At 31.5% G+C, this 20,961-nt stretch overlaps 5 non-coding genes across 5 annotated transcripts; all 5 read left to right on the top strand.

The window, feature by feature from the left end:
* The first annotated feature begins 1,346 nt into the window (after nt 1–1,346).
* TRNAI-AAU lies at nt 1,347–1,420 on the top strand. Its single transcript has one exon. It is a non-coding gene; the product is annotated as a tRNA-Ile (tRNA).
* Nucleotides 1,421–3,424: 2,004 nt separating this feature from the next.
* On the top strand, nt 3,425–3,498 carry TRNAN-AUU. The gene has a single exon. It is a non-coding gene; the product is annotated as a tRNA-Asn (tRNA).
* Nucleotides 3,499–4,832: 1,334 nt separating this feature from the next.
* On the top strand, nt 4,833–4,906 carry TRNAI-AAU. Its single transcript has one exon. It is a non-coding gene; the product is annotated as a tRNA-Ile (tRNA).
* A 6,396-nt stretch (nt 4,907–11,302) lies between these two features.
* TRNAN-GUU lies at nt 11,303–11,376 on the top strand. The gene has a single exon. It is a non-coding gene; the product is annotated as a tRNA-Asn (tRNA).
* Nucleotides 11,377–18,330: 6,954 nt separating this feature from the next.
* Nucleotides 18,331–18,404, top strand: TRNAI-AAU. The gene has a single exon. It is a non-coding gene; the product is annotated as a tRNA-Ile (tRNA).
* Nucleotides 18,405–20,961: the final 2,557 nt, after the last annotated feature.

Genomic DNA, 20,961 nt, shown 5'->3' with positions numbered 1-20,961 from the left:
AGTTGTGCAGTAGTCCAAGTAAATAGTTGGAATAGCTTAGTCGGTTTTCTTTGCAACTCTGAATTCTCCTTTTAATTTCAATATGTTTACCCATCAAAATAGTTATTTAAAGTAATATGTCAAAAGACATGCAATGGCCTATTAGCTCAGTTGGTTAAAGCGTCGTGCTAATAATGCGATGGTCGCTCGATACCTGCATGAGCCAATTATCCTTACATAAGTTATTGTTTCTCCCATTGTGAAAAAGAAATATTGTAAAATAATAGAAAATTATTCTAATTTGATATAATCAAATTCAACATTTATTTTGCTTATATATATATATATATATATATATATATATATTAATTTTATTATAGACTATAAAATTCTGAAATCGACTGTACAATAATTTTTATGAAATTATTTTATTGTTTCCTTTCTTTAATATTTAATTTTGATTGGACTTTTTAGACCTTTTATTTACTAGCTTCATGGATATTTCTTTATATAATCTAGTTTCAATGTTTGAGCGTGGGTTCTTTATTTATGAGTATAATGAAGTTATTTTTAGATTCGAGTATGCCATGTCTCTCGTATACGTGTGGTTCATGGATATATGATTAACTATAAGAATACGATTATACAATATATTCATTTTATATTTTCAAAAGACATGCAATTGCCTTTAGCTCAGTTGGTTTGAGCGTCGTGCTAATAATGCGGTCACATGTTCGAGACCTGCATGGGCTAATTTAAGACCTTTCATTTACCAACTTCATCGATATCTCTCTCAATAATCACGTTTCAAGGTTTGAAAATTGATTATATATTTAAGAGTATAATGTAGTTATTCCTATATTCGTGTATACCACATCTCTCAGATGTGTTTGGTTCATGAATATAACATTAACTATACGAACACGATTACGAAATATATTCATATTTCGAAGAATGTTACATTAATTTGTTTGATTTATTTAATCGAAATGTAAGAATATGATTTTTAGGACAAAGAACATATAATTATTTAAAAGCATGTATCTCTAAATTATCATTATTTTAAAAAATTTAAAAATATTTTTTAATATTTATTAGTGTTAATTACAATAATAGAATCAGTTGATTCAAATTATCCTCCTCCCTTCAACATATGTATAAATAATTGCAACAAATGAAAATATTATAGTTGTGTAGAGCTTGAAGTAATTAGCTACAATAGCTCAGTTCGTTAGATTGTGTGGGTATTATTCAAGGCCCTCCTTCTAGTGTTGTTTTCTTTGAAACTTTGAATTCCCCTTTTAATTTTAATACGTTTAGCCATCCAAATAGTTATTTAAAGTAATATGTCAAAAAAAACATTCAATGGCCTATTAGCTAAGTTGGTTAGAGCGTCTTGCTAATAACGCGAAGGTCGCAGGTTCGAAACCTGCATGGGCCAATTATCTTAACATAAGTTGTTGTTCCTCCCATTATGAGAAAGAAATAATATAATTAAATAAAATTTAATTTTAAATTGACATTTGTTCTGCTTACAATATATATTAATTTGATTGTAGAGTATATGATTCTGAAATCGAGTATACAATAATTTTTTTAATAAATTATTTTATTGACTTACTTTCTTCTATATTTAATCTTGATTGGTCTTTCTTGACCTTTCATTTACCAGCTTCATGAATATTTCTCTCAATAATCTCGTTCCAAGGTTTAAACATGGATTCTTTATTTAAGAGTATAATATAGTTATTTTTAGATTTGTTTATGTCATATCTCTCGTATGCGTTTGTTTCATGGATATAAGATTAACTATAAGAATACAATTATGCAATATATTCATTTTATATTTATAGATTATTAATTTGATTATAGAGTATATGATTGTAAAATCGACTATGCAATTATTTTTATATGAAATTATTTTATTGTTTCCCTTTCCTTGATATTTAATCTTGATTGGAATTCAAGACCTTTCATTTACCAGCTTTGTGGATATTTCTCTCAATAATCTAGTTTCAAGGTTTGAACATAGATTCTTAATTAAGAGTATACTGTACTTATTTTTAAATTCATGTATGTCACATCTCTTGGATGCGTTTGGTTCCTGAATATAAGATTAACTATAAGAATACGATTATGAAATATATTGATATTACGAATAATATTACATTATTTTGATTTATTTATTTAATTGAAATGTAAGACTATTATGTTTAGGACAGAGAAAATATGATTATTTAGAAGCATGTATCTCTAAATTTTTTTTTTGATTTTTTAAAAAACTAATTATTTAATATTTATTAGTGTTAATTACCATAATAGGATCATTTGCACCGGACAAATGAAAAGATTGTAGCTGTGCAGTAGTGCAAGTAAATAGTTGGAATAGCTCAGTTGATTTTCTTTGCAACTCTGAATTCTCCTTTTAATTTTAATATGTTTACCCATCCAAGGAGTTATTTAAAGTAATATGTCAAAAGTCATGCAATGGCATATTAGTTTCGCTGGTTAGAGAGTCGTGCTAATAATACGAAGGTCTCTCGATACTTGCATGGGCCAGTTATCCTTACATAAGTTATTGTTATAGAGTATACGATTCTAAAATCGGCTGTACAATAATTTTTATATGAAATTATTTTATTGTTTCCCTTTCTTTAATATTTAATCTTGATTGGACTTTTTAGACATTTTATTTACTAGCTTCGTGGATATTTCTCTCATCTAGTTTCAAGATTTGAACGTGGGTTATTTATTTAAGAGTATAATGTAGTTATTTTTAGATTCATGTATGCCATGTCCCTTGGATACGTTTGGTTCATGGATATATGATTAACTATAAGAATATTATTATGCAATATATTCATTTTATATTTGTTGAGTATTAATTTGATTGTAGACTATATGATTCTGAAATCGACTATGCAATTATTTTTATATGAAATTTTTTAATTGTTTCCCTTTTCTCTATATTTAATCATGATTGGAATTTCAGACCTTATATTTACCAGCTTCGTAGATATTTCTCTCAATAATCTCGTTTATGGTTTGAACATAGATTTTTATTTAAGAGTATAATGAAGTTATTTTTAGATTTGTTTATACCACATCTCATGGATGCGTTTGGTTCATGAATATAAGATTAACTATAAGAATATGATTATGCAATATATTCATATTATGAAGAATATTACATTACTTTGTTAGATTCATTTAATCAAAATGTACGACTGCTGTTTAGGACAAAGAACATATGATTATTTAGATGCATGTATATCTAAAATACATTATTTTAAAATTTATTTAAAAAAACTAATTATTTAATATTTATTAGTGTTAATTACCATAATAGAGTCATTTGCTCAAAATGATCCTGCTCCCTTCATCCTATGTTTAAATCATTCCGACAAATGAAAAGATTGCAGTTGTGTAGAAATAGAAGTAAATAGGTGGAATAACTCAATTGGTTAGAGTGTGTGGCTATTAACCACAAGGTAGGAGGTTCAAGCCCTCCTTCTAGCGTAGATTTTCTTTGAAACTCTGAATTCTAATTTTAATTTCAATATGTTTAGCCATCCAAATAGTTATTTAAAGTAATATGTCAAAAGACATGAAATGGACTATTAGCTTAGTTGGTTAGAGCGTCTTGCTAATAATACGAAGGTCACAGATTCAAGACCTGCTTGGGCCAATTAGCGTTACATAAGTTGTTGTTCATCTCATCATGAAAAATTAATATTGGAAGATAATAAAAAATAATTCTAAATTAACATAATCAAATTTAACATTCATTCTACTTATAATATATGTATATATAAATATGTTTATAGAGTATATGATTATGAAATTAACTATACAAAAATTTTTATATGAAATTATTTTTTCTCTTTCTTCTATATTTAATCTTGATTGGTCTTTCTAGACATTTCATTTACCGCTTCATGGATATTTTTCTCAATAATCTCGTTTCAAGGTTTGAACATGGATTCTTTATTTATGAGTATAATGTAGTTATTTATAGATTTGTGTATGCCACATCTCTCAGATGTGTTTGGTTATTGGATATAAGATTAACTTAAGAATACAATTATGCAATATATTCATTTTATATTTATAGAGTATTAATTTGACTATAGAATATATGATTCTGAAATCTACTATGCAATTATTTTTATATGATATTATTTTATTGTTTACTTTTCTTCTATATTTAATCTTGTTTGGAATTTCAGACCTTTGATTTACCAACTTCATCGATATTTCTCTCAATAATCTTGTTTCAAGGTTTGATAATTGATTCTTTATTTAAGAGTATAACGTAGTTAATTTTAGATTCATGTATTCCACATCTCTTAGATGCGTTTTGTTCATGAATATAAGATTAACTATGAGAATATGATTATGCAATATATTCATATTTTGAAGAATATTACATTATTTTTGTTTGATTCATTTAATCAAAATGTAAGACTATGATGTTTAGGACAGAAAACGTATAATTATTTATAAGTATGTATCTCTAAATTATCTTTATTTTATTTTATTTTAAAAAAAACTAGTTATTTAATATTTATTAGTGTTAATTACCATTATAGAATCATTTGCTCCAAATTATCCTCCTCCCTTCAACATATGTATAAATAATTCTGACAAATGAAAATATTGTAGTTGTGTAGAACTTGAAGTAATTAACTAGAATAGGTTAGTTGGTTAGAGTGTAAGGCTATTATTCAAGGTCTGATGTTCAAGCCCTCATTCTAGCGTTGTTTTCTTGTAACTTTGATTTCTCATTTTAATTTCAATATGTTCAACCATCCAAATAGTTATTTAAAGTAATATGCCATAAAACATGCATTGGCCTATTAGCTTAGTTGGTTATAGCATCATGTTAATAACGCGAAGGTTGCAGGTTCGAGACCTGCATGGGCCAATTATCTTTATATAAATTTTTGTTCCTCCCATTATTAAACAAAAATAATTTAAGTTATTAAAATTTAATTCTAAATTAACACAATCAAATTAAGCATTTATTATGCTTACAATATATATATATATGTATTAATTTGATTGTAGAGTATATGATTCTCAAATGGACTATATAATAATTTTTATATTAAATTATTTTATTGTTTCCCTTTCTTCCATATTTAATCTTGATTGGTCTTGCTAGACCTTTCATTTACGAACTTCGTGAATATTTCTCTTAATAATCTCATTTCAAGTTTTAAACATGGATTCTTTATTTAAGAGTATAATGTAGTTATTTTTAGATTCGTGTATGTCATATCTCTCATATACATTTTGTAACCCCCACAGACCGATGTGGTTGGCCCGATCCGATATAGGGAGTCACATTAGGGCCACCAGAGAGACCCATAATAAAAATCTAGGAAAAATTAAACTTTTTGTTAAAAAGCTTAAAATCATAAAACAATTTATAAATACAATAGTAAAATTTAACAATGTTCAGAAATAAAATAAATTTCAGACTCGTATATAAAACAAAATATAACCTACATGCCCCCTAATCACATATACCATACTCTGCAAGCATCGCTGCTGGAGCTCCCTTACTGATGTCGATAGCTGTGCTGGTTTGATTCTTTTAATCTACTAAGTTGAGTCAAGGAGATAGTTATTAGAAGCTCAATAATACAAAACTACCAATTGATGCTACATGACATGCAGATAAATGGAAAGAACTAAAATTTCCTTGTTGACTCAGACTTATACAGGTTTTCAGAATGAGTTGTGGTTCCACTGATATTTTTTCAAGTAATAGGTATGAAGATTTCAGTTCAGTGAAAGAATTCAGATATCCAGGTTCAGGAGATTATAATAGTGTGTCTGGTGTGTTCCAACCAAAACTAGTGAAAATATATAAATATTTTAAAACAATAACTGTTTAGAACATGTTTTCAAAACCATAGTGGAACCCTCTAACCGAACACTGTTATACAGTTCCCCAGAACTGCATCCATAAGGGCTTATCCTAAGCACGTAGCAAAGGGAGCCACCCTAAGGGAATGTCTCGGGGCCTGAGAGCCTACCCAGGAAAGTTTATCGGGGCCTCAGAGCCTACTCAAGGGTCACCTTAGGTTCATAAGGATTTACCAGTTGGATCAGAGTTGAACCTCCACACTCTAGAATTCTACCCATACATAATCCAGTAGAAATTAGTTTTATTATTAAACCATAATATTTGGATCGTGATCCAGTAAAATCTCACAAACGTGACAATTAAATAAAACAAATAACTGCCCTCCACCCGTACACCATATGCAGCTCCCCAGAATTGCATCCATACGGAAACCTTATACCCATTTGATATAAGGAGCTAGCCTAAGAGAGCATCTTGGGGCCTAAGAGCCTACCCAAGAAAGTTCTTGGGTCCTCGGGGCCTTAGAGCTTACCCAAAGGTAATTTTAGGTCTGTAAGGATTTACCAACTTGATTAGAGCTGAACATCCATTCTCCAGCCTACCTGGAAAATGTTTCAATAAAACAGTTCAAGCAATAACCAGTGAAAACATAAAATTATGGTTTATAAATCAATAAATTCCATGATTCCATAAATCATGAACAATTCATATTTTTCGGTGAAAATTGTAATCAGAGAACACATGCCATGTAGCCATGGTTCATAAGCCAGTAAATCAATAAATTTTAGTAAAATGCATTTCATAACATATAAAACAATCATATAGTATATGGAGAACACACTAGAGGATCCAAGTATTTTTCAGATGTACTTAATAGTTATGAGGAATGGAAAACATGAAACTTATGCAATTTGATTAGATTCCAGGAATGAGGTCCTATTGAAAAGGGATCGATTACTAACAGATCTATAAGTCATTTAAAATTGATACTTTAGGACCCCTTTATGGTTTAGGTGCATCAGAAAGGTGTTCAGGAACCTTTACATCAGAATAATTTAAGATTCATATTCACTAAGAGTGATCCATTATCTGGGCCAACAAGGTCATTTTAGACATTACGATATCTACTGGATTCTTATCAACTTAATCTTATAAGGATGAATTGATGATTCATGGTATTCAAGATTCAATTTAATTTATTAGGATATAGGGTCAACTAGAGCTGATCAAATCCCAACATTGTGATACTTGTCAACCACTTTAATAATGACAGCACTAGTCGAACTGATCATCTTCAGAACAATCGTCGAACTGAGCTTGAGGAACTTTACTTATTTCGATGGTATTAGCTCAACTCATGAATTGCAACAGTCTCTAAGATGACCAACGTACTTGAGTCGTATTCCCCAATCTTTTATTGGCGATACAATATTTAGGTTTTCTCAGTGTTTCCAGAATTTATCCAATAATGTTCACTTATTTCTAGGTCATGAAGGTATTTGGATCATTTTCGTACTCAAGATTACTACAATCACCTTGAAGATCCAAGTATTTTAATCTTTTTATGGTTTAGGGGTATTTTAATCATTTTTATATTAGAGTTACTTTAATATTTCACAACTCGATGATATTTCATTAATTTCCTTTCAATCCAAGCTTACGTATCTTTTCTGGTAATTTGACAAATATATCCATTCAAAGTTATTTGAAATTTCAAGATTTAATAATTTTGAATTATCAGGATTTCAATTCCCATTTGAGTTACAAGTCCCAACACTACGATACTCGTCAATCATTCATACCGTGATATTTCCATATTATTCATTTCTTAACATTGAATGCACTAGTTGAACTGATCAATATCATGATCTGAATGGTTATTATGGAGACAAACAAGTATTCCAATGGTATTTATTTCATTTCTGTGTTGCAACGGTATTATGAAATGTTGACATGATTATTTCGTGGCTCAAAACCCTTATGAATGTACAACATATAAGCTCATCAAGGTTCTAGACTTATCCAAGTCATTCATTTAATTCTATGTCATTGAGAGTACATAAGTCATTCTGTAGTCAACTTTATCCCGATCACTTCGGAGTTTCCAGAGGAATTCAATCATTTCCACTATTCGAATGCATACTATACTTCCACTTAGTTCAACTTGGTCATATAATATAATCATTTTACACTTCAAGAGTATTTTATCATTTTTACTTTATAAGGGTATTTTGGTAATTTTACCCCATAGTGTTATTTTTGGTAATTTCTTATCCAATTAATCCCAACACTGAAACTTTAACCAGATTAATTAGAATTTACGAGTTCTGAGATTGATTGATTTACTGATTAAATCATTAAACTGAGATTTATTTCCGACCGGTCTACCAATTTCTCTTTTTCGAGTCTTCTGAGTCTTATACATTGTTTTTTCTTGTTTCCAATTTTCATCTGAGTCCAATAATAGTTAAATACTTCTAATGGACCAATCATTTTCATTCATGCATTTACCATCTATCAAAGAGTTTCGAAAAGCATACAAAAGGTAGTATAGTATTACCTCAATTTTTGTGCCATATCGATCGACCATTTAAACTCCATTCGATCACCCTCGAACTTTAGTTCAAAGTCCAATAATCCCTCGAATACATAGCAAATAATTTGACGTCAGAAATTGAACTTAATGGAGAAACCATATTGAATCTGAAGGTAAATTACTGCAAACAGTTTATCGAGTGTGAAATTGGAAAAATAGACTTCGGATTCGGACTCAGGACATCGAAAAACAAAAATATGACCTTTTTTGAAAAAGTTAACTTTTTTGTCAAAGTTAACGGTCAAAATCAATGGGTTGACTCGGACGAGTTAACTCAGACGAATTAACTCAATCTGGGTTGATTTGGTTGGGTCAAACATACTCGGTTCAGACCGATTCTAGAAACTTCATGGACTGGCGGAGGAGCCCCACGCACACTAGCAACGCGTACGGCGGTGATAGGGGCCATTTTGAATAGTCAAATCTCCCCTGAGCAAAAGCACACTTAAATCAATCCATATTAGTCCAATATTCAATACAAAACAAAAAAAAATCAACCCAAATTAATATTTGGAACCTTACCCACCGATGATTAATGAAAACAACGACAATGGTTCGACCCACACATTGGGTCACAAACGCCCGCGAACAACGATGCTAACGACATAGGAGATGAGACGAGAGGGTAACAGAGGCAGTCGGAATCGAAGAAAAATAGTAGTGATGTTCATCTTTCACTGTGAAGCTTCGAATGGTGATTCACTGTATTTCACAGTGTTGTTCGGTGCGGAGAGACTTGGGTTTTGGTCAACGAATGATGGGGAGTCAAACTGAGGTAATGACACATTCTACGGTGGCCAGACCGCGAGGATTCGAGGTGATAAAGGTTGGCGAGGGTTAGTGCAATTGATTTGGGTTTTTTCTAATTTAGGGATTTGGGGAAATTAACTGTTCTAACCAAATATAAATGGGTTAATTCGAGATTAGGTCCCTCAATTGTATTCAAGTTTGCACAATAGCCATCATATTTCAAAATCTTATAATTTGACCCCTAAATTGGGGTGTGACACATTTGATTCAAGGATATAAGATTAACTATAAGAATATTATTATGAAAAATATTCATTTTATATTTATAGATTATTAATTTGATTATATAGTATATGATTATGAAATTGGCTATGCAATTATTTTTATATGAAATTAGTTTATTGTTTCTCTTTCCTCGATATTTAATATTGATTGGAATTTCAAACATTTCATTTACCCACTTCGTGATATTTCTCTCAATAATCTAGTTTCAAGGTTTGAACATAGATTCTTTACTTAAGAGTATATTGTAGTTATTTTTAGATTCATGTATGCCACATTTCTTGGACGTGTTTGGTTCATGAATATAAGATTAACTATAATAATATGATTATGGAAAATATTGATATTACGAAGAATATTACATTACTTTGTTTTATTTATTTAATCAAAATGTAAGACTATGATGTTTAGGAGAACATACGATTATTTAGAAACATGTATCTGTAAATTATTATTATTTTAAATTTATATTTTTATAAACTATTTATTTAATATTTATTAGTGTTAATTACCATAATAGAATCATTTGCTCCAAATGATCCTTCTTTCTTCATCCTAGCTTAAAATAAGTACGACAAATGAAAAGATTGTAGCTGTGTAGAAGTGGAAGTACAAAGTTGGAATAACTCAGTTAGTTTTCTTTGTACCTCTAATTTCTCCTTTTAATTTCAATATGTTTAGCCACCCAAACAGTTATTTAAAGTAATATGTCAAAAGACATGCAATGGCCTATTAGCTCAGTTCGTTAAAGCGTCGTGATAATAATGCGAAGTTCGCTCGATACTTGCATGGCCAATTATCTTTACATAAGTTATTGTTTCTCCCATTATGAAAAATAAATATTGTAAGATAATAGAAAATTATTCTAGTATGATACAATCAAATTCAACATTTATTCTACTTATAATATATATATATATATATATATATATATATATATTAATTTGACTATAGAGTATATGATTATGAAATCGACTGTACAATAATTTTTATATGAAATTATTTTATTATTTCCCTTTCTTTAATATTTAATCTTGATTGGACTTTTTAGACCTTTTATTTACTAGCTTCGTGGCTATTTCTCTCAATAAAATAGTTTCAAGATTTGAATGTGCGTTCTTTATTTAAGAGTATAATGTAGTTATTTTTAGATTCGTGTATGTCATGTCTTTCGAATATGTTTGGTTCATGGATAGGACTAACTATAAGAATATGATTATGGAATATATTATTTTATATTTGTCAAGTATTAATTTGATTATAGAGTATATGATTCTGAAATCGACTATGTAGTTATTTCTATGTGAAATTATTTACTTGTTTCCCTTTTCTCTATATTTAATCTTGATTGGAATTTCAGACCTTTCATTTACCAGCTTCGTGGATACTTCTCACAATAATCTTGTTTCAAGGTTTGAACATAAATTCTTTATTTAAGAGTATAATGAAGTTTTTTTTAAATTTGTGTATACCACATCTCTTGGTTGTGTTTGGTTCATGAATATAAGAATAACTATAAGAATAAGATTATGCAATATATTCATATTATGAAGAATATTACATTACTTTGTTAGATTCATTTAATCGAAATATAAGACTGCTGTTTAGGACAAAGAACATAGGATTATTTAGAATGATGTATATCTAAAATATCATTATTTTAAAATTTATTTTAAAAAAACTAATTATTTAATATTTATTAGTGTTAATTACCATAATAGAATCATTTGCTCCAAATGATCCTGCTCCGTTCAACCTATGCTTAAATAATTCCGACAAATGAAAAGATTGCAGTTATGAAGAAATATAAAAAAATAGTTGGAATAGCTCAGTTGGTTAGAGTGTGTGGCTGTTAACCACAAGGTCGGAGGTTCAAACCCTCCTTCTAGCGTTGATTTTCTTTAAAACTCTGAATTATTATTTTAATTTCAATATGTTTAGCCATCGGAATAACTACTTAAAGTAATATGTCAAAAGACATGTAATGGCCTATTAGCTTAGTTGGTTAGAGCGTTGTGCTAATAATGTGAAGGACACAGGTTTGAGACCATGATAGGCCAATTATTGATACCTAAGTTGTTCGACTATGGAATTATTTTTATATGAAATTATTTTTATGTTTCCTTTTCTTCTATTTTACTTTTATTTGGAATTTCAGACCTTTCATTTACCAACCTCATCGATATTTCTCTCAATAATCACATTTCAAGGTTTGAAAATTGATTCTTTATTTAAGAGTATAATGTAGTTATTTTTAGATTCGTGTATGCCACATCTCTCAGATGTGTTTGGTTCACGAAAATAAGATTAACTATAAGAATACGATTATCCAATATATTCACATTTCGAAGAATATTGCATTATTTTATATGATTCATTTAATCAAGATGTAAGACTGTGATGTTTAGGAAAGATAACATATAATTATTTAGAAGCTTGTATCTCTAAATTATCGTTATTTTAATTTTTTTTAAATTGATTATTTAATATTTGTTAGTGTTAATTACCATAATAGAATAATTTGCTCCAAATTATCCTCCTCCCATCAAAATATGTATAAATAATTCCGACAAATGAAAAGATTGTAGCTTTGTAGAACTTGAAGTAATTAGCTAGTGATGTGATCCGATTCAGCGTCAAAAATGGACTTGTATCTCCAACCTTTCTCAATATTCAAAGGGGGATTTTCCTTAACTTAATCTTTCTTTATACCATAGTTATGATAATAGCTTACATACATTATAAGTATAGTTATGATGATGATATTATGAATGTATGAAAGTTATTATTATGAATCACATATTTATATCTTATATACTTAGCTTATAAATGTTTTCTTTTGTAGGTACATGTTCGACCACCTCATGGGAGCTGACTTTAAGCTAGAATTGGAGTCAATAAGCTAGGAAATCTTACATAGGATGACTCGGGAGATCATGAAGAACAAATGGTGAAAAGTTGTTAGCTGACCCCCGAGCTCATAGCTCACTTGAGCTGGACTTTTAAGCTAGCTAGAGACTTCATTTCAGCTGGAGAGTTGCACCATCATCTTCACCACACAGAGCACTACAAATATGGTTTAGGTCAATTTTTGTGGATTCGTACCTTTCCGCGAAGAGTTGCCATTCCGAGAAGTGCCTTTTCACAAGGAGTTGTCCTATGACTTGTACACATGTCCTTCATCTATGCCCAGCTAACCTTCAGCTCAAACTCATGGGAAGTAGCTCAAATAATGAAAGGTTGCTTCACACAAATGTGACCTTTCATAATTAGTTGCTGCCCTATTGATGCCATGTCACCTAGACACATGTTTGATGCCAAGTCATGCCTAAGTTGCTGTTCATCTTCACGCCATGGAGGAGTCCACGCCTTAGGCATTATACACCATCCATGTGAGTGTGACATGACCAGCCACCCATGTGCTTTGCATGTGAATGAAATAGGTGCCAAAATGAAGAGGCTTCTCTCTATTCGGCCTAAACATCATCATGCTTCAAGTTGGCACCAAGATGAAGAGATATGGGAACGATTCGGCCAAAGACATCTCCCCTCATCCAAGCATCATTTATTTTTGTTTTAAGACATGTACTTTGCCGAAAAGGCATGTATTTATTAGGCCAAGCCTTTACAAATCTATAAATAGGCTTTGGCATTCATTTGTAAACAACCCTTTGATCAATAAAAAATCCTTTGTGAGATTATTCTCTCTTCAAGTTCTTTTTAGAACTATATCAATTAAGCAAGCCTTTCTAAAGCTTGTGGCGTCATTCCTTCACCTTGATACTTCTGGTTCCTAGTTTAAATAACTAGTGGGTCAAAGTCCTTTCATACCATCCCTTATAAAACTTATAAGAAACGGGTCTTTGCTCTTTTATAGCATTGGTTCCTTCTTAGTTTTATAAGATACAATCTGTCCATCACCATTATCACGCCTATATCATCACCATAGTCCATCACCATTATCACGCCTATATCATCACCATATTCCATCACCATATCACGCCTATATTATCACCAACTTATAAATTTCCATTCCTTCATCTTTGAGTTATCCTTCATCATTCATTTCTTAATTATCATATTACTTAATCAATTCTTCTTCTTTTGTGCAGATTACTTTCAATCCAAGGTGTAGCATTTAGTGTCTCTCCTAGATCGGGAAACAACAAGGTTGCCAACTTCTCCATTATTGAAGAAGCATGGTTAACCTTACATCAAGCGGTAATCAGAGATTTGGTGGATTGACATACAAAGTGCTACAAAAAAAAAGCAACAAGAAAGAAGAAACAAAAGAGAAAAGAAAAAGACTCTTGCATCAAATTTGGAGTGCAAAAGAAAGAAAAGAAAAAGAAGAAAATCAAAAGCAAAAGAAAAGTGAAACAAGTTGCAAAGTACACTCAAAGAGAAACATCATACAATCTGCCCAACATCAAACTTGAACGAGGTATCCTTGTTGTTTCTTGTGAAGGAAGATAGTAAGTGTTGTAACTTGAGTTGTAAGTTATCTTCACTTTCTTACTATTTCATTTCCTTTTCTTTCATCTTTTCTTATTCCATTACCTTATCATCTTTCTTAACCTTTTCTAGCCTATCCTTTATCATATACCCTAACCATTTCTAAACCGACGCACAAACTAAAGAAACCTGCTCAATCTTGAGTTAGTTCTTAAAAAGGACTCACAAGAGAGAATCGAGCGGTAAAAGGCAAACGAGAGGGTAAGATCAGAAGGGGGATCAGAAAAAGCCAAGAACATATCCACAAGTGCAAACACGAGCGTGAGTGGAGTGCAATCTGAAATTTTCTTTGGAGTGATCAAGTGAGGTTTTTGTGAGTGTGCTGGTAAGGTTTTAAATTAATTTATTTCACTAACCATGTCTCAAAGTCCCCGGGGAAATGCAGGAACACCAAACTTACAAATGCAGGCACTCATTGGTGAAATGATGAGAATGTTTCGTGAAGAGTTCGATCCTCTTCATGAAAAGATAGATCAACACCATGATCTACCACCAACCCGTAATAATGGAGCCAATAGAAGACAACAACAACCACCCCCTCTAGAAGAAGATGTTCAAGAAAATTTTGACGAGGGTGAACAAGCAGCATTCCAAGGCCCTAGACGTGCCATTGTTGATGACAATTTGAGCAACATTAAGATCAAAATTCCTCAATTCCAAGGAAAGACTGATCTTGAAGCCTATCTTGAATGGGAAAGCAAAGTGGAACATGTTTTTAGTTGCCACAACTTTTTCGAGATGAAGAAAGTGAGATTGGTAGCCATGGAGTTCATAGACTATGCCTTAATATGGTGGGATCAACTTACCCTTAACCGAAGGAGGAATAGAGAACGAATGGTCTCAACTTGGCTTGAAATGAAAGGTATTATGAGAAAACGATTCATTCCTGTTCACTATCACCGTGACTTGTTTCAAAAATTACAGAATCTTAAACAAGGCCATAAGAGTGTGGAGGACTACTACAAAGAGATGGAAGTGGCCATGATCTGAGTCAACATTGAGGAGGATCGTGAAGCAACTATGGCAAGATTCCTTGCTGGAATTAATCCCGAAATTGCCAATACCTTAGAGTTGTATCATTACATTGAACTATATGAGATGGTGCAAATGGCAATAAAGATTGAAAGACAACTGAAGAGGAGACATACATCTCGCAATGTTGCGCCCACACCATCAAGATGGAATCCAACCATAAAGAAACCTACTCCTCCTCCTGTTAAAGAACAAGTCGAATCTTCGAAGACTCAACAAGTAAGTAAAGACCCCAATCGAGGAAAGCAAACTACTGAACGTTCAAGAGACATTAGGTGCTTTAAATGTCTTGGGAGGGGAAACATAGCTACACAATGTCCTAACCGGAATACCATGCTCTTACTTGGAAATGGTGAAATAGAATTTAAAACCTGAAGAAGAAAAAGAGGCACCCATTGAAGTCAATGAAGAAATAACTCTTGCAGATCCCGTTGATCAAGGAGAAGCCTTGGTAATTAGAAGAAGTTTGAATCTTCAAGTTGCGGAAGATAATGCACAACGAGAAAACATATTCCATACCCGATGTCATGTGAATGAAAAGGTATGTTTTGTTATTATAGACGGTGGAAGTTGTACTAATGTGGCCAGTACAATAATGGTAGAAAAGCTTGGTTTGAAAACAATGAAGCACCCAAATCCATATAAGTTGCAGTGGCTCAATGAACGAGGAGAACTCAACGTTAGCAAACAGGTGATAGTTCCTTTTTCCATTGGCAAATACAAAGATGAGGTTATGTGTGATGTTGTCCCTATGCACGCTAGCCATCTACTTCTTGGAAGTCCATGGCAATATGACAAAAGGACTATTCATGATTGTTTTACCAATCAATACTCGTTCAGCCATAAAGGAAAGAAGATTATCCTAACTCCTTTAACGCCTAAACAAGTTTAGAATGATCAAGTCAGAATGAAACAGAGTATTGAGGCTATGAGGAAACGAAAAGCAACAACCGTGGAAGAAACTGATCCAAAAACAAGTGCTTATTCTTCAAAGTGTTTGATTCGAGAATGCCTATTGACAAAATGCAAGGTTAAAGATGATTATTCTAACTTTGAACATGCATATTTTTTCTTTGACTTGCAGGATTTACCAAGAGGCACCATTTGCCAAAAGGAAAATTTAGGAGACGTGACCTTTGGGAATCCAAAAGATGTGTCCATTGAAAAGCAAAAGGACATCAATTTTCATTCAAAGAATGTGTCTTTAGAAGAGCCAATGGACGTGACCTATGAGAATTCAATGATCATGTCTATTGGAGTATTAAGAAACACCACTTTTGGGATATCAAGGGACCTAAATATTCAGAGCAAATTTACATGGGCATATCTCACTAAAGAGCCTAAAGAAGGGATTCCAATTTCTGATGAAACAGTAACTATGGAATGGAGGAACGTTGAAAAGAAAACACCCTTCAATTTGAGGACAAATTGCTTTAAAGAAGGGGGGATGATGTGATCCGATTCAGCGTCAAAAATGGACTTGCATCTCCAACCTTTCTCAATATTCAAAGGGGGATTTTCCTTAACTTAATCTTTCTTTATACCATAATTATGATAATAGCTTACATACATTATAATTACAGTTATGATGATGATATTATGAATGTATGAAAGTTATTATTATGAATCACATATTTATATCTTATATACTTAGCTTATAAATGTTTTCTTTTGTAGGTACATGTTCGGCCACCTCATGGGAGCTGACTTTAAGCTAGAATTGGAGTCAATAAGCTAGGAAATCTTATATAGGATGACTCGGGAGATCATGAAGAACAAATGGTGAAAAGTTGTTAGCTGACCCCCGAGCTCATAGGTCACTTGAGCTGGACTTTTGAGCTAGCTAGAGACTTCATTTCAGCTGGAGAGTTACACCATCATCTTCACCACACAGAGCACTACAAATATGGTCTAGGTTAATTTTTGTGGATTCGTACCTTTCCGCGAAGAGTTGCCATTCCTAGAAGTGCCTTTTCACAAGGAGCTGTCCTATGACTTGTACACATGTCCTTTATCTATGGCCAGCTCAACTTCAGCTCAAACTCATGGGAAGTAGCTCAAATGATGAAAGGTTGCTTCACACAAATGTGACCTTTCATAATTAGTTGCTGCCCCATTGATGCCATGTCACCTAGACACATGTTTGATGCCAAGTCACGCCTAAGTTGTTGTTCATCTTCACGCCATGGAGGAGTCCACGCCTTAAGCATTCTACACCATCCATGTCAGTGCCACATGACCAGCCACCCATGTGCTTTGCATGTGAATGAAATAGGCGCCAAAATGAAGAGGCTTCTCTCTATTCGGCCTAAACATCATCATGCTTCAAGTTGGCGCCAAGATGAAGAGATATGGGAACCATTCGGCCAAAGACATCTCCCCTCATCCAAGCATCATTTATTTTCGTTTTAAGACATGTACTTTGCCGAAAAGGCATGTATTTATTCGGCCAAGCCTTTACAAATCTATAAATAGGCTTTGGCATTCATTTGTAAAAAACCCTTTGATCAATTAAAAATACTTTGTGAGATTATTCTCTCTTCAAGTTCTTTTTAGAACTATATCGATTAAGCAAGCCTTTCTAAAGCTTGTGGCGTCATTCCTTCACCTTGATACTTCTGGTTCCTAGTTTAAATAACTAGTGAGTCAAAGTCCTTTCCTACCATCCCTTATAAAACTTATAAGAAATGGGTCTTTGCTCCTTTATAGCATTGGTTCCTTCTTAGTTTTATAAGATACAATCTGTCCATCACCATTATCACGCCTATATCATCACCATAATCCATCACCATTATCACGCCTATATTATCACCAACTTATAAATTTCCATTTCTTCATCTTTGAATTATCCTTCATCCTCAACAAGGCATTCGTCCATCACCACCATTGGAGGTCGAATCCATCATCACTTGAAGGATCATTCTACAACACTTCCGCAGCCCTTCTTTGATAACTATTCTATCCATTTCAATTCTTTCCATTTCCATTTACTTTTAATTTCTTAATTATCATATTACTTAATCAATTCTTCTTCTTTTGTGCAGATTACTTTCAATCCAAGGTGTAGCATTTGGTGTCTCTCCTAGATCGGGAAACAACAAGGTTGCCAACTTCTCCATTATTGAAGAAGCCTGGTTAGCCTTACATCAGCTAGAATAGCTCAGTTGGTCAGAGTGTGTGGCTATCATTCAAGGTTGGAGGTTTAAGCCCTTCTTTTAGCGTTGTTTTCTTTGTAACTTTAAATTCTCCTTCTAATTTCAATATTTTTATCCATCCAAATGTAATATGTCAAAAAATTGGCCTATTAGCTCAGTTGTTTAGAGCGTCGTGCTAATAACGTGAAGGTCGCATGTTCGAGACATGCATGGGCCAATTATCTTTGCATAAGTTGTTGTTCCTCCCACTATGAAAAAGTGGTGTTTCTTTACCTTTCTTTTACTATCTTCATGAATATTTCCCTCAATAATCTCGTTTCAAGTTTTAAACATGGATTCTTTATTTAAGAGTATAATGTAGTTATTTTTAGATTCGTTTATGTTATCTCTCTAGTATGCGTTTTGTTCATGGATATAAGATTAACTATAAGAATACGATTATGCAATATATTCATTTTATATTTATAGATTATTAATTTGATTATAGAGTATATGATTATGAATTAAACTATGCAATTATTTTTATATGAAATTATTTCATTGTTTCCCTTTCTTCGATATTAAATCTTGATTAGAATTTCAGACCTTCCATTTGACAGCTTCGTGGGTATTTCTCTCAATAATCTAGTTTCAAGGTTTGAACATAGATTCTTTATTTAAGAGTATATTGTAGTTTTTTAGATTCGTTTATGCCACATGTCTTGGACGTGTTTGGTTCATGAATACAAGATTAACTATAAGAATACGATTATGCAATATATTGATATTATGAAGAATATTACATTACTTTGTTTGATTCATTTAATCAAAATGAAAGACTGTGATTTTTAGGACATAGAATATATAATTATTTAGAAGCATTTACCTTTAAATTATCATTATTTTAAAAAATATATTTTAAAAAATAATTACTAAATATATGTTAGTGTTAATTACTATAATATAATCATTTTCTCCAAATGATCTTACTCACTTCAACATATGTATAAATAATTCCAATAAATGAAAATATTGTACCTGTGTAGTAGTGGAAGTAAATAGCTGGAATAGGTCGGTTAGATCGTGTGGCTACTAACCACAAGGTCAAAGGTTCAAGCCCTCCTACTAGTGGTAATATTCTTTGTACTTTGAATTCTCCTTTAATTTCAATATGTTTAGCCATACAAATAGTTATTTAAAGTAATATGTCGAAAGACATGTAACAGCCTATTAGTTCAGTTGCATAGAGCGTCGTGCTAATAATGCAAAGGTCGTTCCTGTATGGGCCAATTATCTTTACATAAGTTATTATTTCTCCCATTATGAAAAAAAGAAAGAAATATTAGAAGTAATAAAAAAGTATTCTAATTTGATACAATCTAATTCAACATTTATTCTACTTATAATATATATATTATAGAATAAACGATTCTGAAATCGACTGTACAATAATTTTTATATAAAATTATTTTATTGTTTCCCTTTCTTCTGTATGTAATCTTGATTGGACTTTTTAGACCTTTTAGTTACTAGTTTCGTGGATATTTCTCTCAATAATCTACTTTCAAGGTTTGAACATGGATTCGTGTATACCACATCTCTCGGATACGTTTAGTTCATGGATATTTGATTTACTATAAGAAAACAAATATGCAATACTCATTTTATAATTAACGAGTATTAATTTGATTATAGAGTATATGATTCTAAAATCAACTATGCAATTGTTTTTATATGAAATTATTTTACTGTTTCCCTTTTCTCTATATTTAATCTTGATTGGAATTTTAGACCTTTCATTTACCAGCTTCGTGGATATTTCTCTCAATAATCTGATTTAAAGGTTTGAACATAGATTCTTTATTTAAGAGTATAATGAAGTTATTTTTACAATCGTGTAGACCACATCTCTTGGATGTGTTTGGTTCATGATATAAGATTAACTATAAGAATACGATTATGCAATATATTCATATTACGAAGAATATTGCATTACTTTTTTTGATTCATATAATCGAAATGTAAGATTGTTGTTTAGAACAAATAACATATGGTTATTTAGAAGTATGTATCTCTAAATTATAACTATTTATTTTTTTAAAACTAATTATTTATTATTTGTTAGTGTTAATTATAATAGAATCATTTGCTCTAAACGATCCTCCTCCCTTCAAAATATGTATAAATATTTATGACAAATGAAAAGATTGCAATTGTGTAGAAACAAAAATAGCTGGAATAGTTTAGTTGGTTAGAGTGTGTGGCTGTTAACCATAAGGTAGGAGGTTCAAACTTTCTTTATAGCACATATTTTCTTTGAAAGTATTAATTCTCATTTTAATTTTTATTAAATTCAGAGATTAAATTAAATTTTGATTAAATTTAGGGACTAAAGTGAATTTTTGATTAAATTTAGGGACTAAAGTGAAATTCTGACTAAATTCATATCCAAATTCAAAAATTATAAAAAAATTGAAAGATATATAACATGATTTTTCCATTTTATTTTTTAGGGTTTATATAACCACAAAATCTAGAAAAATATCAATTTATTTTATTTTCTCTCTCTTTAATATTTTCCTATTTTAGAAAGAAATCTTTGATTGTCGTTTCATTGTCGAACGTTGCTACGTTTCTAACACCTCCCGCACCTCGTGTTCCTTGCGTTCTATGGAGTTCACTAGTGTCATTCTTGTCTCCGTTGTCACCGGCGTTTGAGAGGGTGAGGAAGATAAAGTTTTCAACGTTTTGAAATTGAGCTCACCATCATTCACCGTTGTGAACCGAGCTTGGTA

The sequence above is a fragment of the Hibiscus syriacus genome, unplaced genomic scaffold (genome assembly GCF_006381635.1).
Source record: "Hibiscus syriacus cultivar Baekdansim isolate YM2019G1 unplaced genomic scaffold, ASM638163v2 tig00111207_pilon, whole genome shotgun sequence".
In the NCBI taxonomy this organism is placed as follows: Eukaryota; Viridiplantae; Streptophyta; class Magnoliopsida; order Malvales; family Malvaceae; genus Hibiscus; species Hibiscus syriacus.
Note: the sequence above shows the minus strand (reverse complement) of the source record. Positions and strands in the feature narration are given on the sequence as shown.